This window comes from Musa acuminata, chromosome BXJ3-1 (genome assembly GCF_036884655.1).
Source record: "Musa acuminata AAA Group cultivar baxijiao chromosome BXJ3-1, Cavendish_Baxijiao_AAA, whole genome shotgun sequence".
NCBI lineage: Eukaryota > Viridiplantae > Streptophyta > Magnoliopsida > Zingiberales > Musaceae > Musa > Musa acuminata.
The window spans coordinates 27,367,727-27,388,807 of NC_088349.1; the positions used below are offsets into that span (position 1 = coordinate 27,367,727).

Sequence of the window (21,081 nt, forward strand, 5' to 3'; positions counted from 1 at the left end):
AAGCGAGGGACGAAGCACCCGAAATCGGTGCGATCGTACCAGCACTAAAGCACCGGATCCCATCAGAACTCCGAAGTTAAGCGTGCTTGGGCAAGAGTAGTACTAGGATGGGTGACCCCCCGGGAAGTCCTCGTGTTGCACTCCTTTTTGCGTCCCGAGATACGAAACATCTCCCGTAGACCTCCGAGACGATTGTTTTCGGGCACGGAATTTGCCGTGACCGCTACGCAGTCAGTATCGTGGGGCTCGGAAAGAGCTTTCCGGATTGGGGTCGCAATAGCGATTGCGAGATCGTTCGAGAAAGTGCCGATGGTTTCGGCACGAGCTTGCCGTGACCCATACGCAATCGTCGGGCTAGGGCTCGGAGAGAGCTTGCAATAGGGATTTCGTGATCGTTCGAGAAAGTGCCGACGGTTTCGTGACTTGCAAGAGGCTCCGGACGTGGATGCGCCGGCCGCGACGTGCACATAGGCGAGGGACGAAGCTCCCGAAACCGGTGCAATCGTACCAGCACTAAAGCACCGGATCCCATCAGAACTCCGAAGTTAAGCGTGCTTGGGCGAGAGTAGTACTAGGATGGGTGACCCCCCGGGAAGTCCTCGTGTTGCACTCCTTTTTGCGTCCCGAGATACGAAACATCTCCCATAGACCTCCGAGACGATTGTTTTCGGGCACGGAATTTGCCGTGACCGCTACGCAGTCAGTATCGTGGGGCTCAGAAAGAGCTTTCCGGATTAGGGTCGCAATAGCGATTCCGAGATCGTTCGAGAAAGTGCCGATGGTTTCGGCGCGAGCTTGCCGTGACCAATACGCAGTCGTCGGGCTAGGGCTCGGAGAGAGCTTGCAATAGGGATTTCGTGATCGTTCGAGAAAGTGCCGACGGTTTCGTGACTTGCAAGAGGCTCCGGACGTGGATGCGCCGGCCGCGACGTGCACATAGGCGAGGGACGAAGCTCCCAAAACCGGTGCAATCGTACCAGCACTAAAGCACCGGATTCCATCAGAACTCTGAAGTTAAGCGTGCTTGGGCGAGAGTAGTACTAAGATGGGTGACCCCCCGGGAAGTCCTCGTGTTGCACTCCTTTTTGCGTCCCGAGATACGAAACATCTCCCGTAGACCTCCGAGACGATTGTTTTCGGGCATGGAATTTGCCTTGACCGCTACGCTGTCAGTATCGTGGGGCTCGGAAAGAGCTTTCCGGATTGGGGTCGCAATAGCGATTCCGAGATCGTTCGAGAAAGTGCCGATGGTTTCGGCGCGAGCTTGCCGTGACCGATACGCAGTCGTCGGGCTAGGGCTCGGAGAGAGCTTGCAATAGGGATTTCGTGATCGTTCGAGAAAGTGCCGACGGTTTCGTGACTTGCAAGAGGCTCCGGACGTGGATGTGCCGGCCGCTACGTGCACATAAGCGAGGGACGAAGCACTCGAAATCGGTGCGATCGTACCAGCACTAAAGCACCGGATCCCATCAGAACTCCGAAGTTAAGCGTGCTTGGGCAAGAGTAGTACTAGGATGGGTGACCCCCTGGGAAGTCCTCGTGTTGCACTCCTTTTTGCGTCCCGAGATACGAAACATCTCCCGTAGACCTCCGAGACGATTGTTTTCGGGCACGGAATTTGCCGTGACCGCTACGCAGTCAGTATCGTGGGGCTCGGAAATAGCTTTCCGGATTGGGATGTGCCGGCCGCGACGTGCACATAGGCGAGGGACGTAGCACCCGAAACCGGTGCGATCGTACCAGCACTAAAGCACCAGATCCCATCAGAACTCCGAAGTTAAGCGTGCCTGGGCGAGAGTAGTACTAGGATGGGTGACCCCCCGGGAAGTCCTCGTGTTGCACTCCTTTTTGCGTCCCGAGATACGAAACATCTCCCGTAGACCTCCGAGACGATTGTTTTCGGGCACGGGATTTGCCGTGACCGCTACGCAGTCAGTATCGTGGGGCTCAGAAAGAGCTTTCCGGATTGGGGTCGCAATAGCGATTCCGAGATCGTTCGAGAAAGTGCCGATGGTTTCGGCGCGAGCTTGCCGTGACCGATACGCAGTCGTCGGGCTAGGGCTCGGAGAGAGCTTATGATAGGGATTTCGGGATCGTTCGAGAAAGCGCCGACGGTTTCGTGACCGGCAAGGGGCTCCGGACGTTGATGCGCCGGCCGCGACGTGCACATAGGCGAGGGACGAAGCACCCGAAATCGGTGCGATCATACCAGCACTAAAGCACCGGATCTCATCAGAACTCCGAAGTTAAGCGTGATTGGGCGAGAGTAGTACTAGGATGGGTGACCCCCCGGGAAGTCCACGTGTTGCACTCCTTTTTGCGTCCTGAGATACGAAACATCTCCCGTAGACCTCCGAGACGATTGTTTTCGGGCACAGAATTTGTCGTGACCGCTACGCAGTCAGTATCGTGGGGCTCGGAAAGAGCTCTCTGGATTGGGGTCGCAATAGCGATTCCGAGATCGTTCGAGAAAGTGCCGATGGTTTCGGCGCGAGATTGCCGTGACCGATATGCTAGTCATAAGTGCCCAGCAAGCCAATCACGTGAGTGATGGCACATGTGACTTGATACAGAATCTTTTTGCTTATTATATTTTGGCGTATATCACTTTATAACTATTGCATAAATGCATATATATTGTGATGTCCTTGGATTTGTGCAATGGGAATCGGATCGTGATGAGATCACGATAATGAGATCGATTCACCTTTAAACACATATCCTAAATAATCCCGGTCATAGGTTACTCGAGAGGGACATCGTGATAACCGGATAGACTGGTGTGCTGTATACCTGTCCATATGATAGATGCAGCTGGTCTCATAGCTGCTCGTGTAGGGACACTAGGGATACAGTACAGGTGCTCACTGGAGAATGAGTTCACTGATTGATCCGCTTACGGAATGCTGGATGGTTGATGATGCCTTATTGTCAGACAACGATTCCGTAGTCCTAGTGGTGTATCTGGTTCTTAGACTTGAGACACCAAGGATGTCCTGTATGAGTGCTCCACTCTTTGATACCAGACTTATAGGTTTGGCTGTTCCCAGATCTAGTACAGCTGGTCATTGGGAGTGGTAGTCGACCTTACGAGGGCTATTGAGTGTCGATAGAGGATCATCCACTCTCGGTATCATGAGAGGAATATCCCATGTGTTCTTGCTCAGACAAATCCCTGGCCAGGGTCATTCGGGTTGAGAGAGAAAGAGTTCTCCGGGAGAATCCGATTAGAGCGAGACTCGAGTAGAAACCGTATGGGTCTGACAGCACCATGCTCGATATACGGTCTCTGGGATATTAGATGGATGAGGGACTATAGGTACATGGTAACTGAGGACAGACAGGTCCAATGGATTGGATTCCCCTGTATCGTCTGGGGACTACGGCGTAGTGGCCTAGTACTTCCGTAGTCGATGAGTCAAGTGAATTATTACAGAGATAATAATTCACTTAGTTAGAAAGAGTTCTAACAGGTATGACTCACGGCCAGCTCGATATTGGGCCTAGAGGGTCACACACATATGGTAGGCATTGCGATGAGTAGAGGTTCGGATATGAGATATCCGACGGAGCCCTTGTCTTATTGGATGCAGATCCAATACCCACTAGGGAAAGGACCCATTAGGGTTTTGACACGGGATCTCTATAAATAGGAGGGATTCACAGCCTCATAGGCTAGAGTCTTTGCTTGCCCTTCCTATTCTCCTCTCCCTCTCCACCTCAGAGTAGGCCTGGAGTTTTGAGGAGCGTCGTCTCAACCCTGCTGTGTGGATCACCGCTAGAGAGGAGGACGCTTGACCTCCTTCACCCTCTCCTAAGGATCTGCAAGGAAACAGGGATATACGATCTCCCTAGGTAACACAATCTCTATACGCAGTTTTGTGTTTTTGCGGATTTTGCGCACCAATCTTCGCACGACGATGAACATCTTTTTGGGAATCGGGGATTTTTGTTTTCTTGTTCTTCCGCTACGCATATGATGTCGCCCCCCAATGATTTCCCAACAGTGGTATCAGAGCCAGGTTGTTCGTGCGAATGATTGGTTTTTGAACTGCGTGTGTTGTGTTTAGGAAGAATATTGACGTCAAAATCGTTGACGCAAAAGTGAGGAAGGGCAGCAACAGTTGCTGCCCTCGATCTGCATGCCTGCAGCCACCTGCAGCGGCAGCCGCAGCCGCAGCCAGGCAGCACAGCGCCGGCGCATGCGCAAGCGCTGTGCCTGCAGCAGCCGGCCGGCGGTCTGCTTGCAGCAGGCTTGCTGCTGGCGGGGCTGGCAACCCACGAGCAGAGGCGCCGCAGGGCAGCGGCGCCTGCCGCCGAAAGAAAGCGGCGCCTGCCGCCGCTGCTCCCGCGGGCGAAACCCCCCCACAGGGGCGGCCGCCCGGCGGGACAGCACCGCCTGTGGAGGCAGCGGCGCCCGAAGGGGGAGCCCACCCGCAGCGGCATCGCCGCCAGCGGGCGTGCCGCCCGTAGGCGAGGGCAGCGCCCCGCCCCTCGCCGCACAGGCCGCCGCCAGCAGGGTGGCGGCGGCAGCAGCAGCAGCAGTAAGAGGGAATTAGGGTTTTATGGGAAAAAGACAGTTTTGCCCCTCGGAATTTAAGAAATTCCAGTTTCTATCTTTTGTCCAAATTACGAAAATACCCTTAGGAATTGAGAAATTCCCTACATGTCCCTGATTTCAGAAAATATTAATTAATTAAAAGGTTTAGTTGATTATTATTTTTATTATTATCTAGTAGTCCTACATAATGACGATTATTTATACATGTGATGTATGATGAGTGGACGGATGATCATGGACCGTGTGATGTGTGTACTTGTAATTATTATTATTGAGGTCTGCGAACCTCCATTATATTTCTCGTTTATTGTCGGGCCTGCGTGCCTATGATTAAGTTGTAATCACATGAGGAGGCGCAGCGGGAGCGTGGAAGCCATAGCGGGACCCACGAGACGGACGATCGTGATGCATGAAGATGCATCAAGATGTCGACGAAACCGACGAGGACGAGATGGATGATCACAGGGCATGGAGATGCACCGTTGCACACATAGATCTTGATGTGAGTGATTAGGCCTACTGGCTCGGGCCTAATCATATTAGGTTGTGGTCCATGATCATCTGGTGTGATTGCTTATACACATACTAGATATGTATATATATTTGCATGCGATGTAGATATATATTAAATATGTATATGTGTGACATGTCATATTAGGAGACCAAATTATAGAAACATCTCTCGATAATATTAAGTCGGTAAACGTGAGGCAATTAGATTGACCCACGTGGCCTTCCATCGTTATGAGTAGGAACCGAATCCCGGTGTAGGTTGAGTTGGTCGAGTCCCTCGAGACTCACCTATATCGCGATTCGCTATCTTGCTTACGACATAGAGATGTCACCGGTGACCTGAGGACATGGTATGCTTGGTCGAGTCCCTCGAGGGTATATCATCAAATCAGACTCATCTTGTAACGAAGGTGTTGACTTAACCGAGCATCATGGTTGGTCGAGTCCCTCGAGGCCATGGTGATTCGGAGGCCGAACAGGACGGGAATCACAAGGAGTTGTGATCGGCAAGAGTTGTCTACCTTTTAGGCTTAGTGTGATTGGTCGAGTCCCTCGAGGTTACACTAAGACGCTGATTGGATCCTGATCCCCACTAGAAGTCTGCCGGAGACTTCCGTTTCACGTGCTGAGGGTGTCGCGTGACTCGTTAGTAAAATAGTGGGAGCATATTAAGATAGAAGTCCATATCTTGATTGTTTATTTCTTGCAAAATCTGCATGTTATTCATTTTTGCTACATCTTTATTTTCAGAAAATGTCGCTTTCAAATCCCTTACGTGGCATACTTGATGTCAACCGCCTCACTGGTCCAAATTATACGGATTGGCTCCGTAACTTGAGAATTGTTCTCACAGCGGAGAAAATCGTGTACGTCCTTGATACAGTGATGCCTACGCCCGAAGAAGGGGCAAGCGAGGATGAGATCGCTCGCTACGTGAAGTACATTGATGACTCCACTCTTGCTCAGTGCTATATGTTGGGCTCTATGACTCCAGAGTTACAGAGACAACATGAAAAGATGGATGCCAGATCCATTCTCCTACATGTCCGCAAATTGTTTGAGGAACAGGGAAGGACTCAACGATATGAGATATCCAAGAGCCTTTTCCGCGCTAGGATGACTGAGGGGACACCGGTTCAGAACCATGTCCTAAAGATGATTGAGTGGATAGAGAAACTCACAGGTCTAGGAATGGTCCTAGAGGATAACTTGTGTGTGGACATTGTGCTTCAGTCCCTACCAGATTCCTTTTCACAGTTCATAATGAACTTTAATATGAACAAGCTTGAGGTGACTCTCCCAGAGCTCCTCAATATGTTGAGGGAGGCAGAGAGTACTATTAAGAAAGAGAAGCCAGTTTTCTACACTGGTGAGACCAGAAAGAAAAGGAAAGCAGAAAGGTCCCTTAAGAAGGGAAAGGGCAAGGGCAAACAAGGTAAAGCAAAGGTTGCTAAGAAAGACCCAACAAAGGACAAAGGCCAGTGCTTCCACTGTGGTAAAGATGGGCACTGGAAGAGAAACTGCAAAGAGTACCTTGCAGAAAGGGCGAAACAAAAGCTTGATGAAGCTTCAGGTACATTCATGATCAGTCTCCATTTGTCAGACTCTTATGATAACACATGGGTATTAGATACCGGTAGTGCTTATCATATATGCAATTCGTTGCAGGTTCTAGCAAGGCCTAGGAGACTAGAGAGAGGCGAGATGGACCTCAAGATGGGTAATGGAGCAAAAGTTGCTGTATTAGCTGTTGGCGAGGTCGCCCTACATCTGCCTAGTGGAGCTTTTATTGCATTAGATGCATGTTATTTTGTTCCTTCTATTATCAAAAACATTATCTCCATTTCATGTTTAACAGTTAGTGGATATAAATTTGTTTTTGAGAACAATGGTTGTTCGATATTATTAGATGATAAGATCATCACGAAAGGAACATTGCATAATGGTTTATTTATGTTAGACACCACTCCACATATCATGAATATAAATGTGTCCAAAAGGAAACGAGATGAGTTGAACAGTGCATACTTGTGGCATTGTAGGCTAGGTCACATCCATGAAAGAAGGATTCAAAAGTTGCTAAATGATGGATATCTAGATCCATTCGACTATGTGTCATATGCAACTTGTGAGCCTTGCATTCGTGGAAAACTGACCAACTCTCCATTTAGTGGAACTGGAGAGAGAGCCACTGAGTTGTTGGAACTCATACATAGTGATGTATGTGGACCCATGTCAACTCAAGCCATTGGAGGTTACTCATACTTCATTACATTTACTGATGATTTCTCAAGGTATGGATATGTGTACTTAATGAAGTACAAGTCCGAGGCCTTTGAGAAATTCAGAGAGTATAAGAATGAGGTGGAGAACCAGACTGGAAAGAGTATCAAAACTCTTCGATCAGATCGAGGAGGTGAGTACTTAAGTACAGAGTTTACTCACTTCCTCAAGGACCATGGGATATTATCCCAATGGACACCTCCTTATACACCTCAGCTCAATGGTGTCTCTGAAAGGAGAAATCGTACATTATTAGATATGGTACGGTCCATGATGAGTTTCGCTGACCTACCCATCTCATTCTGGGGATATGCCCTAGAAACCGCAGCTTACCTTCTGAACAGAGTTCCAACTAAGTCGGTGGTGTCTACACCATATGAGATATGGAAAGGGAAGAAGCCTGATCTTAAAGTAGTTAAGATTTGGGGCTGCTCTGCCCATGTTAAAAGACACAACCCCGATAAGTTAGAATCAAGGACAGGGCGATGTAAATTTGTGGGATACCCCAAGGAAACTTGTGGGTATTACTTCTATCATCTCGAGGACCAAAAGGTCTTTGTAGCTAAGAGAGCAATGTTCCTTGAGAAGGAACACATTCTTGACGGAGACAGTGGGAGAATGATAGAATTGAGCGAGGTTGGAGAACCAAGCTCAAGCACCACTCTACAGCCCGAGTCTGTTCAGGTATCTAATACACAAGTTTCAACTTTACGCAGGTCTGATAGAGTATCCCATCCTCCTGAGAGATATGTGGGACATATTAGAGCAGAGGATGTAGAGGATATTGATCCTCAGACCTACGAGGAGGCTATTATGAGTATAGACTCCGGGAAGTGGAAAGAAGCCATGAATTCTGAGATGGATTCTATGTACTCCAATAAGGTTTGGAACCTAGTTGATGCACCCGAAGGTATTGTACCCATCGGTTGCAAGTGGATCTTTAAGAAAAAGATCGGAGTAGATGGAAAGGTAGAGACCTATAAAGCAAGGCTAGTGGCTAAGGGGTATCGTCAAAGGCAAGGTGTTGACTACGACGAAACTTTCTCACCCGTAGCAATGCTAAAATCCATCAGAATTCTATTGGCTATTGCAGCACACTATGATTATGAGATCTGGCAGATGGATGTGAAAACCGCATTCCTCAACGGGAACCTGGAGGAGGAGGTGTATATGATGCAACCTGAGGGATTCGTGTCCAAGAACTGCCCAGATAAGGTGTGTAGGTTGCTTAGATCCATTTATGGACTAAAGCAAGCTTTCCGAAGTTGGAACATAAGATTTGATGAGGCAATCAAATCTTATGACTTCGTTAAGAACGAAGATGAGCCTTGTGTATACAGAAAGGTAAGTGGGAGCGCTATTAGCTTTTTGGTGTTATATGTGGATGACATCCTCATCATTGGGAATGACATAGGAATGCTATCCACAATAAAGGCTTGGTTATCTAGACACTTCTCCATGAAGGACTTAGGAGAAGCATCTTATATCTTGGGGATTAGAATCTATAGAGATAGATCCAAAAGGATGCTTGGCTTGTCTCAGTCCAGGTACATAGAAACTATTGTCAAAAGGTTTGGCATGGAAAATTCCAAAAGAGGTCTCATACCGATGAGACATGGGATATCGCTTTCTACGAGTATGTCCCCAAAGACTCCAGAAGAAAGGGCGAACATGGATATGATACCTTATGCCTCAGCAATAGGGTCTATCATGTATGCCATGCTATGTACTAGGCCTGATATAGCGCATGCTCTGAGTGTCACGAGCAGGTATCAGGCGGATCCAGGCTTGGAGCACTGGAAAGCAGTAAAGTGTATCCTTAAGTACTTGAGAAGGACTAAGGATCTTTTACTAGTATATGGAGGTAATAGCCTTAAGGTTGAAGGCTACACTGACTCAAGTTTTCAGTCTGATGTCGATGATAGCAAGTCGAATTCAGGGTATGTGTACACCTTGAATGGAGGAGCAGTGTGCTGGAAGAGTTCCAAGCAAGATACCACTGCTGACTCGACCACAGAGGCGGAGTACATTGCTGCATCAGATGCAGCAAAGGAGGGAGTCTGGTTGAAGAAGTTCATCACAGATTTGGGAGTCGTGCCGGATAGTGAGGAGCCGATTTCCCTATATTGCGACAACAATGGGGCAATTGCTCAAGCGAAGGAACCTAGGTCTCATCAGAAATCTAAGCATGTTCTGAGGAGGTTCCACCTTATCAGAGAGATCGTGACCCGAGGAGATGTAGCAATGGAAAGAGTTCCATCCGAAGATAACATTGCAGATCCACTAACAAAGCCATTGTCTCAGATTGTCTTTGAGCGTCACAGGGGTCTGATGGGGATCAGACACATAGGTGATTGGCTTTAGGTCAAGTGGGAGATTGCTAGTCATAAGTGCCCAGCAAGCCAATCACGTGAGTGATGGCACGTGTGACTTGATACAGAATCTTTTTGCTTATTATATTTTGGCGTATATCACTTTATAACTATTGCATAAATGCATATATATTGTGATGTCCTTGGATTTGTGCAATGGGAATCGGATCGTGATGAGATCACGATAATGAGATCGATTCACCTTTAAACACATATCCTAAATAATCCCGGTCATAGGTTACTCGAGAGGGACATCGTGATAACCGGATAGACTGGTGTGCTGTATACCCGTCCATATGATGGATGCAGCTGGTCTCATAGCTGCTCGTGTAGGGACACTAGGGATACAGTACAGGTGCTCATTGGAGAATGAGTTCACTGATTGATCCGCTTACGGAATGCTGGATGGTTGATGATGCCTTATTGTCAGACAACGATTCCGTAGTCCTAGTGGTGTATCTGGTTCTTAGACTTGAGACACCAAGGATGTCCTGTATGAGTGCTCCACTCTTTGATACCAGACTTATAGGTTTGGCTGTTCCCAGATCTAGTACAGCTGGTCATTGGGAGTGGTAGTCGACCTTACGAGGGCTATTGAGTGTCGATAGAGGATCATCCACTCTTGGTATCATGAGAGGAATATCCCATGTGTTCTTGCTCAGACAAATCCCTGGCCAGGGTCATTCGGGTTGAGAGAGAAAGAGTTCTCCGGGAGAATCCGATTAGAGCGAGACTCGAGTAGAAACCGTATGGGTCTGACAGCACCATGCTCGATATACGGTCTCTGGGATATTAGATGGATGAGGGACTATAGGTACATGGTAACTGAGGACAGACAGGTCCAATGGATTGGATTCCCCTGTATCGTCTGGGGACTACGGCGTAGTGGCCTAGTACTTCCGTAGTCGATGAGTCAAGTGAATTATTACAGAGATAATAATTCACTTAGTTAGAAAGAGTTCTAACAGGTATGACTCACGGCCAGCTCGATATTGGGCCTAGAGGGTCACACACATATGGTAGGCATTGCGATGAGTAGAGGTTCGGATATGAGATATCCGACGGAGCCCTTGTCTTATTGGATGCAGATCCAATACCCACTAGGGAAAGGACCCATTAGGGTTTTGACACGGGATCTCTATAAATAGGAGGGATTCACAGCCTCATAGGCTAGAGTCTTTGCTTGCCCTTCCTATTCTCCTCTCCCTCTCCACCTCAGAGTAGGCCTGGAGTTTTGAGGAGCGTCGTCGCAACCCTGCTGTGTGGATCACCGCTAGAGAGGAGGACGCTTGACCTCCTTCACCCTCTCCTAAGGATCTGCAAGGAAACAGGGATATACGATCTCCCTAGGTAACACAATCTCTATACGCAGTTTTGTGTTTTTGCGGATTTTGCGCACCAATCTTCGCACGACGATGAACATCTTTTTGGGAATCGGGGATTTTTGTTTTCTTGTTCTTCCGCTACGCATATGATGTCGCCCCCCAATGATTTCCCAACACGATACGCAGTCGTCGAGCTAGGGCTCGGAGAGAGCTTGCGATAGGGATTTCGGGATCGTTCGAGAAAGCGCCGACGGTTTCGTGACGGGCAAGGGGCTCCGGACGTGGATGCGCCGGCCGCGACGTGCACATAGGCGAGGGATGAAGCACCCAAAACCGGTGCGATCATACTAGCACTAAAGCATCGGATCCCATCAGAACTCCGAAGTTAAGCGTGCTTGGGCGAGAGTAGTACTAGAATGGGTGACCCCCCGGGAAGTCCTCGTGTTGCACTCCTTTTTGCGTCCCGAGATACGAAACATCTCCCGTAGACCTCCGAGACGATTGTTTTCGGGCACGTGATTTGCTGTGACCGCTACGCAGTCAGTATCGTGGGGCTCGGAAAGAGCTTTCCGGATTGGGGTCGCAATAGCGATTCCGAGATCGTTCGAGAAAGTGCCGATGGTTTCGGCGCGAGCTTGCCGTGACCGATACGCAGTCGTCGGGCTAGGGCTCGGAGAGAGCTTGCGATAGGGATTTCGGGATCGTTCGAGAAAGCGCCGACGGTTTCGTGACGGGCAAGGGGCTCCGGACCTTGATGTGCCAGCCGCGACGTGCACTTATGTCACGCCCCTCAAAATATCCATGATTTTTAAAATTTTCGTCACAGACCAATCCAGGATCCAAACTAACGTTTGAGGACACTGAAAACATTCTATTCATATTCACATCCATAAAACCTGTGCAGTTTATAATCATATATCACATCACTCGATAATTCACATTTATGGCAACCCAAGCCAAATTGACAAACATGAACAACATTTATAAATCCACAAGCTAAATAATTTATACAATCAGAACTCCAACTATTCACCACAAGTTCATATCATTATAAATTAGGCTTAACATTCAGAAATTCCAAATAAGAGAGATCTCCTAACACTTTGACACAGTATATCCATTTCGGTTCATCGACGACATTTCATTACATATAAAACATACTTATACAACAATAGCATAACAACCAACAAGACTTGCCCATAATTCTGAATAGCTATCCACTGCCTCAGCCCAAATCAAACATCTCGAAGAGTGACAAGCTGACCTGAAAGGTTTATGTAACAACGGAGTGAGCCAAAAACGGCTCAGCAAGTGACAAAGCATATTCAGAACAAAAGGAACAGTTTGAAACGAGTAAGGTATCATAATGCAAGGCAGAATACCAGAATTCTCAAGGATACCATCTCAATAGATACCAAATCATACGTATCATGTCATTCAAAAACATATTTGATCCATAACGAATGGGGCATAGAGTAATTGGAGCATATCAATGGCAGATAGGATATTTCAGAACATATCTGTTCATAACAAATGGAGCACAGAGTAATTGGAACATATCAATGGCAGATAGGACATTTCAGAACATATCAGTTCATAGCAAATGGAGCACAGAGTAATTGGAGCATATCAGAAACAAGGAAACATATCGGAGCTTATCAATGGCATATAAAATGTTCCGAAGCATATCAACGGCATATGGAACATTTCGAAGCAAAATCATCAGTGAATGAAGCATTTCAGAGCATATCGAAAACAAATATCGTACAGAAGCTCAAACGTCGTCTTTGACGTTGCAAACATATCAATCTTATCCAAAGCATGTACAGAAACACAACCAAAGCTCTGGATATCATATCAAACATACAGAAGGTGTAGTGGGATCTCAGTCAGAATGTGATTCATCCATTTCTGAATGACCACCTGACAAAAGTCTCCCACGTCTGGGAGCTCCATCCACCCACGTCTAGGTGAAGTCAAAGGGGCCGGCAGAGCATCGCAGGCTCTAAGCAATATCCCACAAAGCGGGACCCCACAAAGCGGGCAAATAAGCGCATACCAGAATATCCCACAAAGCGGGACCCCACAAAGCGGGCAAATCAGCGCATACCCTTTACCATTTCTGGCAAAGGTCTAGACAATCCCACACACCAGAGTACAAAAGGGCAGTTTCAACAATAAGTAGCATATATCGGAAGCACACGCGGAACAACGAAGCTTACATGTGCCTTTACGAGTCAATCCGAAGTAAGCAATAATCTTTCACAAGTATATTCAGATTTGAAGGGAATTGAAAGCAAGGGCACATATGGAATCCAAGCAATCACAAATAACTCAATTCAATAAGAAGATTTGATGAATTCAATGTCCAAAGGAATGAAACTGGAATAGGCACATATCGAAAGCAAATGCGGAACAATAGGATATACATGTGCCTATATGAGTCAATACGATATAGTATAAACGTTACACAACAGTTTTCAAGAATGCAATAATTTTAAGGACAAGAGCATACAAGAATTCAAAGTAGTAATATAAAGCTCAATTGAATAAGAAGGCTAAAGGATATCAATTTCCAAAGGAATGAAACCAGAATATGAGAAATCGACCAAAGCTCGATTTCTGGCAGAATACAGAAGGCACATTGAACAAATGATTCAAACTATCAATCGTGCTCCAATTTACTCAGAAATAATCATTGGATAATACTTTCAGATAAGACAGGCTTCATATGAATTGAACTGTCCAACAGAGAGAGTTACAAATAATTTGGTAAGCAAGTGTCATAGAACAAAATCTCTATTGGTAGAATTCATAATGTCAGATTCAACAGATAACTGGGCAGATGTTTGGATTTCAGATCTTTCAATCCATATATCAAAGAAAGATATATAAGTCTAGTTTCCAATGAAATAAGCTTTGAATAAATCAAAGTTCCCACAAAGTCTTATAGGCAGTTCGGTATCAAAAGATCAGAATCTCAAAAGTTACACAGATTCGAATCGTTACATGTAAACAGGAGATATAACAAATGCAAGGCTAGAACAATTCAAAGTTCCTCATAATCAAAGCAAATGTAGAGATAAAAATGGCAGTGAGGAAAGATCAGGATACTTGCAATAAGACATATAAGAGCAATTATAGGAGAAACGATCAGGGAACTTGTAATAAGACATATCAGAGCAATTATAGGAGAAACGAACAGGGAATTTGCAATAGAAAGGATTGAAACAAGCGGGAAACTTGCCTTTCAATGATTTCGATCCGAAGATCCAAAGAAGGTGCCAGCCCAAATCCTTCTACTTTTTCTCCGTGTCCTCTCTCTGTTTCGTTTTGTGCTCCCGTTTTCTTCCTTTCTTCGCAACTACATCACGTGTCGAACATCGAGGCACAGTCACCTACTCTCTCTTACTCTCATTCCGCTGCAGTTGCCACTGCCACAGCTGCCTCTCCTTCTCTTCTTCCTCTCTTCTTCCCTTTTCCTTTCTCTTCTTCTTCCTTTCCTTCTCTTCTTTCCCAGCTGCACTACTGCAGTCGCAGCCTCAGCCACGGCCACAGCCTCTACTTCCTCCCCTGCTCATCTTCCTCTCCTTCTTCTCTTCCAACTGCAGCTGCCATCGCAGCAGCCGCAGCCCCTTCTCTTCTTCCTCCCCTTCCCTTCTTCCTTCCTCTTCCTCTTTTCCTGCCACAGCTGCAGCTGCCACAGCCGCAGCCGCAGCTACTTCATTCCCTTCTCCTCTTCCTCTCTTCTTCCTCTCCTTCCCTTCTTCCTTTCTCTTCCCCTTCTCTTCCAGCTGCAGCTGCCATCGCCGCAGCTGCAGCCCCTCCTTCCCCTTCTCATCTTCCTCTCCTTCCCTTCTTCCTTCCTCTTCCTCTTTCCCTGCCACAGCTGCAGCTGCCACAACCGCAGCCGCAGCTACTTCTTTCCCTTCTCCTCTTCCTTCTCCTTCCTTTCTTCTTCTTCTCTTCTTCTCCTTCCTCCCCTTCTTCTCCCCGACGAACAGCACCTCCTTTCCTCTGTTTCCTCCTGCAGGAAACAGAGGTGCCGCCTCTTCACCCGCTTCCACTTCTTCTCTTCTTCCTCACCATCTCTTCCTCTCCTTCTCTTCCAGCTGCAGCTGCCACCGCCGCAGCTCCTCCTTTCCCTTCTCTTCTTCCTTCTCCTTCCTTTCTTCTTCTTCTCTTCTTCTCCTTCCTCCCCTTCTTCTCCCCGACGTCACACCCACCCTCTCCTCTGTTTCCTCTGCAGGAAACAGAGGTATCACAACCTCTTCTCCTGCTTCCTCTTCCTCTTCTCTTCCTCTTCTTCTTCTTCTCCTCTTCGAACGCCCCTCACCTCTCCTCTGTTTCCATCTGCAGGAAACAGAGGTGCTGCAGCCCTAGCTGCTGCCACCTCTCGCTCCTCTCCCTCTTCCCTCTCTTTTCCCTCTTCTTCTCCTTCTCTTCTTCTCCTCTTTCCCTTTTCCTCCCCAACGCCACACACCTCCTCGCTGCAGCCTTGCTGCAGCTATTCTCCTCTCTTCTTCTTCTTCTTTTTCCCTTCTCCCTCTTCTTCCTCTCTTCTTCTCCCCACGCTCCACCGCTCCTCTCTCTGTTCGAGAAACAGACCCACGCCCCACCGCTTCTCTCTCTGTTCGAGAAACAGAGAGCGTGGGAGGCGGTGGGATAAAACCGAATTTTCGGTTTTCCTTTATCTTTTTCTTTTTGCAACTTAACAGTTTAGTCCTTCAAATTCCTATATTTACATATAGATCCTCCGATTTATAAATAAATTTTTATTAATAATTTTTAAAAGTGAGGGATATTACACTCTCCCCTCCTTAAAAGAAAATTTAGTCCTCTAAATTGATCATAGCTCAATCGATGAAAAGATGAGGATTATGATATCTTTATTTCCTCCTCCTACTCTTAAATAGTTTCATCAATACAATACAATTACATAATTATCCACGAGTGACCGAAATATTCTCCTCCTTGATCCTCAATAGACGGTAACCCGACCTTCAATCAATTTCTAAAAATATTTGCGCACCCAGTAATTAATCAAGCAAGTCGTTACTTCAGAAAATACTCGTTTTTGATGATCACCTGATTCAACTATCCATAATCAATACAAAGCCTCAATGTTCCATCCATCTTTTTAACTAACACCAGAGCACCTCATGATAAAATATTAAGCCAAATAAAATCCTCATTTAATAATCCTTGTAGTTGTTTTTCTAATTCCGCTTATTCAAATGATATCATTTTGTAGAGAAGCTTAGATTTTAGGATTGTCCCAAGGACCAAATCAAAAGCAAAATCACATTTGCAGGTAATCCAAACAAGTCATCCTGGGATACATTAGGCAAGGAGATAAATAATGTCCAATACTCTCAAAATAAAAGATGGGCTGATCAAATATACAAAAAGTGATCATTGGTTATATACCAATCCATACTGGTATGATAGGAAGATAGCCAATCCATACCAAGTATAATATCAAATCTCCAAATCTTTAGGAGAACTAAATCAGCAAAAAGTTCAAGTTCTCCAATAAAATCAGACAAGAGGACCAGATTCAAGTTCGTTATCAAAGAATCTCCAATGATTATACTTACATATATCACATAATACAATGGTCTAGGTTGAATACCCAAGTGATAGGCAACATGTTACGAATCAAATCGTAGATAGAACCCATGTTCAAACAAATATTTGCATTCTTTCATAAACATACATAATACCTTCGACCACTAATTCAGAAGTCTTAGAATCATATTCAGTGATAACATACACTCTGACATAGGCTGATGATTTAGGAGGCAGTGACTCTTTCTTCTTGTTCAAAGGGCAAACTTTTATTTTATGATCCAACTTTCTACAAGCAAAATAGACTCCAATCACCCGAAAACACAAACTTGTTTCATAATTTAACTTGTAATTCACACATGATTAAGTCTTTGGTGGTGACTTTCCTTTTCAAATCCAAATGTCTTGACCCTCTTGTCATTACTTTCTGATTCATTTCCAATCATATTCTTATTGGTAAACTTGTCCTTATCATTCTTGTCACTGATCTCCAAAAATTCTTTTCATTGTTGCCAATAATAATCAGCCTCTACTTCCAATATAAGGTGGCAAAAGAAATCTTTTGATCATCAAAACAATTTTGTACATCAAATATCTTCTCTGTTTGCATCATTCATTTTTCTACCACCAATGAAATTAGGTCCACCATGCTTCCATTGCGCTACTCTGATTTAATATCCTCGATCAACCCTTTTATCCACCTTAATTAATCAGAATCAAATGAAATAGGAGGACCCAAATGTCCTCATCATCCTAGATTCCTAAAATACATCAAAGAAAATTTCCACCAATCACTATAGTTCATTAAACCTCAATATATTTTGCACGTCAGCATATCAAATATTTCAGTAATCCTCAAACAATGCTTTGATACCACCTCTGTCACGCCCCTCAAAATATCCATGATTTTTAAAATTTTCGTCACAGACCAATCCAGGATCCAAACTAACGTTTGAGGACACTGAAAACATTCTATTCATATTCACATCCATAAAACCTGTGCAGTTTATAATCATATATCACATCACTCGATAATTCACATTTATGGCAACCCAAGCCAACTTGACAAACATGAACAACATTTATAAATCCACAAGCTAAATAATTTATACAATCAGAACTCCAACTATTCACCACAAGTTCATATCATTATAAATTAGGCTTAACATTCAGAAATTCCAAATAAGAGAGATCTCCTAACACTTTGACACAGTATATCCATTTCGGTTCATCGACGACATTTCATTACATATAAAACATACTTATACAACAATAGCATAACAACCAACAAGACTTGCCCATAATTCTGAATAGCTATCCACTGCCTCAGCCCAAATCAAACATCTCGAAGAGTGACAAGCTGACCTGAAAGGTTTATGTAACAACGGAGTGAGCCAAAAACGGCTCAGCAAGTGACAAAGCATATTCAGAACAAAAGGAACAGTTTGAAACGAGTAAGGTATCATAATGCAAGGCAGAATACCAGAATTCTCAAGGATACCATCTCAATAGATACCAAATCATACGTATCATGTCATTCAAAAACATATTTGATCCATAACGAATGGGGCATAGAGTAATTGGAGCATATCAATGGCAGATAGGATATTTCAGAACATATCTGTTCATAACAAATGGAGCACAGAGTAATTGGAACATATCAATGGCAGATAGGACATTTCAGAACATATCAGTTCATAGCAAATGGAGCACAGAGTAATTGGAGCATATCAGAAACAAGGAAACATATCGGAGCTTATCAATGGCATATAAAATGTTCCGAAGCATATCAACGGCATATGGAACATTTCGAAGCAAAATCATCAGTGAATGAAGCATTTCAGAGCATATCGAAAACAAATATCGTACAGAAGCTCAAACGTCGTCTTTGACGTTGCAAACATATCAATCTTATCCAAAGCATGTACAGAAACACATAACCAAAGCTCTGGATATCATATCAAACATACAGAAGGTGTAGTGGGATCTCAGTCAGAATGTGATTCATCCATTTCTGAATGACCACCTGACAAAAGTCTCCCAAGTCTGGGAGCTCCATCCACCCACGTCTAGGTGAAGTCAAAGGGGCCGGCAGAGCATCGCAGGCTCTAAGCAATATCCCACAAAGCGGGACCCCACAAAGCGGGCAAATAAGCGCATACCAGAATATCCCACAAAGCGGGACCCCACAAAGCGGGCAAATCAGCGCATACCCTTTACCATTTCTGGCAAAGGTCCAGACAATCCCACACACCAGAGTACAAAAGGGCAGTTTCAACAATAAGTAGCATATATCGGAAGCACACGCGGAACAACGAAGCTTACATGTGCCTTTACGAGTCAATCCGAAGTAAGCAATAATCTTTCACAAGTATATTCAGATTTGAAGGGAATTGAAAGCAAGGGCACATATGGAATCCAAGCAATCACAAATAACTCAATTCAATAAGAAGATTTGATGAATTCAATGTCCAAAGGAATGAAACTGGAATAGGCACATATCGAAAGCAAATGCGGAACAATAGGATATACATGTGCCTATATGAGTCAATACGATATAGTATAAACGTTACACAACAGTTTTCAAGAATGCAATAATTTTAAGGACAAGAGCATACAAGAATTCAAAGTAGTAATATAAAGCTCAATTGAATAAGAAGGCTAAAGGATATCAATTTCCAAAGGAATGAAACCAGAATATGAGAAATCGACCAAAGCTCGATTTCTGGCAGAATACAGAAGGCACATTGAACAAATGATTCAAACTATCAATCGTGCTCCAATTTACTCAGAAATAATCATTGGATAATACTTTCAGATAAGACAGGCTTCATATGAATTAAACTGTCCAACAGAGAGAGTTACAAATAATTTGGTAAGCAAGTGTCATAGAACAAAATCTCTATTGGTAGAATTCATAATGTCAGATTCAACAGATAACTGGGCAGGTGTTTGGATTTCAGATCTTTCAATCCATATATCAAAGAAAGATATATAAGTCTAGTTTCCAATGAAATAAGCTTTGAATAAATCAAAGTTCCCACAAAGTCTTATAGGCAGTTTGGTATCAAAAGATCAGAATCTCAAAAGTTGCACAGATTCGAATCGTTACATGTAAACAGGAGATATAACAAATGCAAGGCTAGAACAATTCAAAGTTCCTCATAATCAAAGCAAATGTAGAGATAAAAATGGCAGTGAGGAAAGATCAGGATACTTGCAATAAGACATATAAGAGCAATTATAGGAGAAACGATCAGGGAACTTGTAATAAGACATATCAGAGCAATTATAGGAGAAACGAACAAGGAATTTGCAATAGAAAGGATTGAAACAAGCGGGAAACTTGCCTTTCAATGATTTCGATCCGAAGATCCAAAGAAGGTGCCAGCCCAAATCCTTCTACTTTTTCTCCGTGTCCTCTCTCTGTTTCGTTTTGTGCTCCCGTTTTCTTCCTTTCTTCGCAACTACACCACGTGTCGAACATCGAGGCACAGTCACCTACTCTCTCTTACTCTCATTCCTACAATTCCAGCTGCAGTTGCCACTGCCACAGCTGCCTCTCCTTCTCTTCTTCCTCTCTTCTTCCCTTTTCCTTTCTCTTCTTCTTCCTTTCCTTCTCTTCTTTCCCAGCTGCACTACTGCAGTCGCAGCCTCAGCCATGGCCACAGCCTCTACTTCCTCCCCTGCTCATCTTCCTCTCCTTCTTCTCTTCCAACTGCAGCTGCCATCGCAGCAGCCGCAGCCCCTTCTCTTCTTCCTCCCCTTCCCTTCTTCCTTCCTCTTCCTCTTTTCCTGCCACAGCTGCAGCTGCCACAGCCGCAGCCGCAGCTACTTCATTCCCTTCTCCTCTTCCTCTCTTCTTCCTCTCTTTCCCTTCTCCCTTTCTCTTCCCCTTCTCTTCCAGCTGCAGCTGCCATCGCCGCAGCTGCAGCCCCTCCTTCCCCTTCTCATCTTCCTCTCCTTCCCTTCTTCCTTCCTCTTCCTCTTTCCCTGCCACAGCTGCAGCTGCCACAACCGCAGCCGCAGCTACTTCTTTCCCTTCTCCTCTTCCTTCTAATTCCTTTCTTCTTCTTCTCTTCTTCTCCTTCCTCCCCTTCTTCTCCCCGACGAACAGCACCTCCTTTCCTCTGTTTCCTCCTGCAGGAAACAGAGGTGCCGCCTCTTCACCCGCTTCCACTTCTTCTCTTCTTCCTCACCATCTCTTCCAGCTGCAGCTGCCACCGCCGCAGCTCCTCCTTTCCCTTCTCTTCTTCCTTCTCCTTCCTTTCTTCTTCTTCTCTTCTTCTCCTTCCTCCCCTTCTTCTCCCCGACGTCACACCCACCCTCTCCTCTGTTTCCTCTGCAGGAAACAGAGGTATCACAACCTCTTCTCCTACTTCCTCTTCCTCTTCTCTTCCTCTTCTTCTTCTTCTCCTCTTCGAACGCCCCTCACCTCTCCTCTGTTTCCATCTGC

The 21,081-nt window shown here is 45.3% G+C and overlaps 7 non-coding genes across 7 annotated transcripts; all 7 read left to right on the top strand.

Moving 5' to 3' along the window:
* Nucleotides 1-25: 25 nt before the first annotated feature.
* Nucleotides 26-144, top strand: LOC135630442 (5S ribosomal RNA). The gene has a single exon (XR_010493968.1). It is a non-coding gene; the product is annotated as a 5S ribosomal RNA (ribosomal RNA).
* Nucleotides 145-494: 350 nt separating this feature from the next.
* Nucleotides 495-613, top strand: LOC135630208 (5S ribosomal RNA). The gene has a single exon (XR_010493737.1). It is a non-coding gene; the product is annotated as a 5S ribosomal RNA (ribosomal RNA).
* Nucleotides 614-963: 350 nt separating this feature from the next.
* On the top strand, nt 964-1,082 carry LOC135629776 (5S ribosomal RNA). Its single transcript, XR_010493343.1, has one exon. It is a non-coding gene; the product is annotated as a 5S ribosomal RNA (ribosomal RNA).
* Nucleotides 1,083-1,432: 350 nt separating this feature from the next.
* On the top strand, nt 1,433-1,551 carry LOC135630351 (5S ribosomal RNA). The gene has a single exon (XR_010493877.1). It is a non-coding gene; the product is annotated as a 5S ribosomal RNA (ribosomal RNA).
* Nucleotides 1,552-1,726: 175 nt separating this feature from the next.
* LOC135630468 (5S ribosomal RNA) lies at nt 1,727-1,845 on the top strand. Its single transcript, XR_010493993.1, has one exon. It is a non-coding gene; the product is annotated as a 5S ribosomal RNA (ribosomal RNA).
* Nucleotides 1,846-2,195: 350 nt separating this feature from the next.
* Nucleotides 2,196-2,314, top strand: LOC135630500 (5S ribosomal RNA). The gene has a single exon (XR_010494023.1). It is a non-coding gene; the product is annotated as a 5S ribosomal RNA (ribosomal RNA).
* A 9,074-nt stretch (nt 2,315-11,388) lies between these two features.
* LOC135630512 (5S ribosomal RNA) lies at nt 11,389-11,507 on the top strand. The gene has a single exon (XR_010494035.1). It is a non-coding gene; the product is annotated as a 5S ribosomal RNA (ribosomal RNA).
* The last annotated feature ends 9,574 nt before the right edge of the window (nt 11,508-21,081 follow it).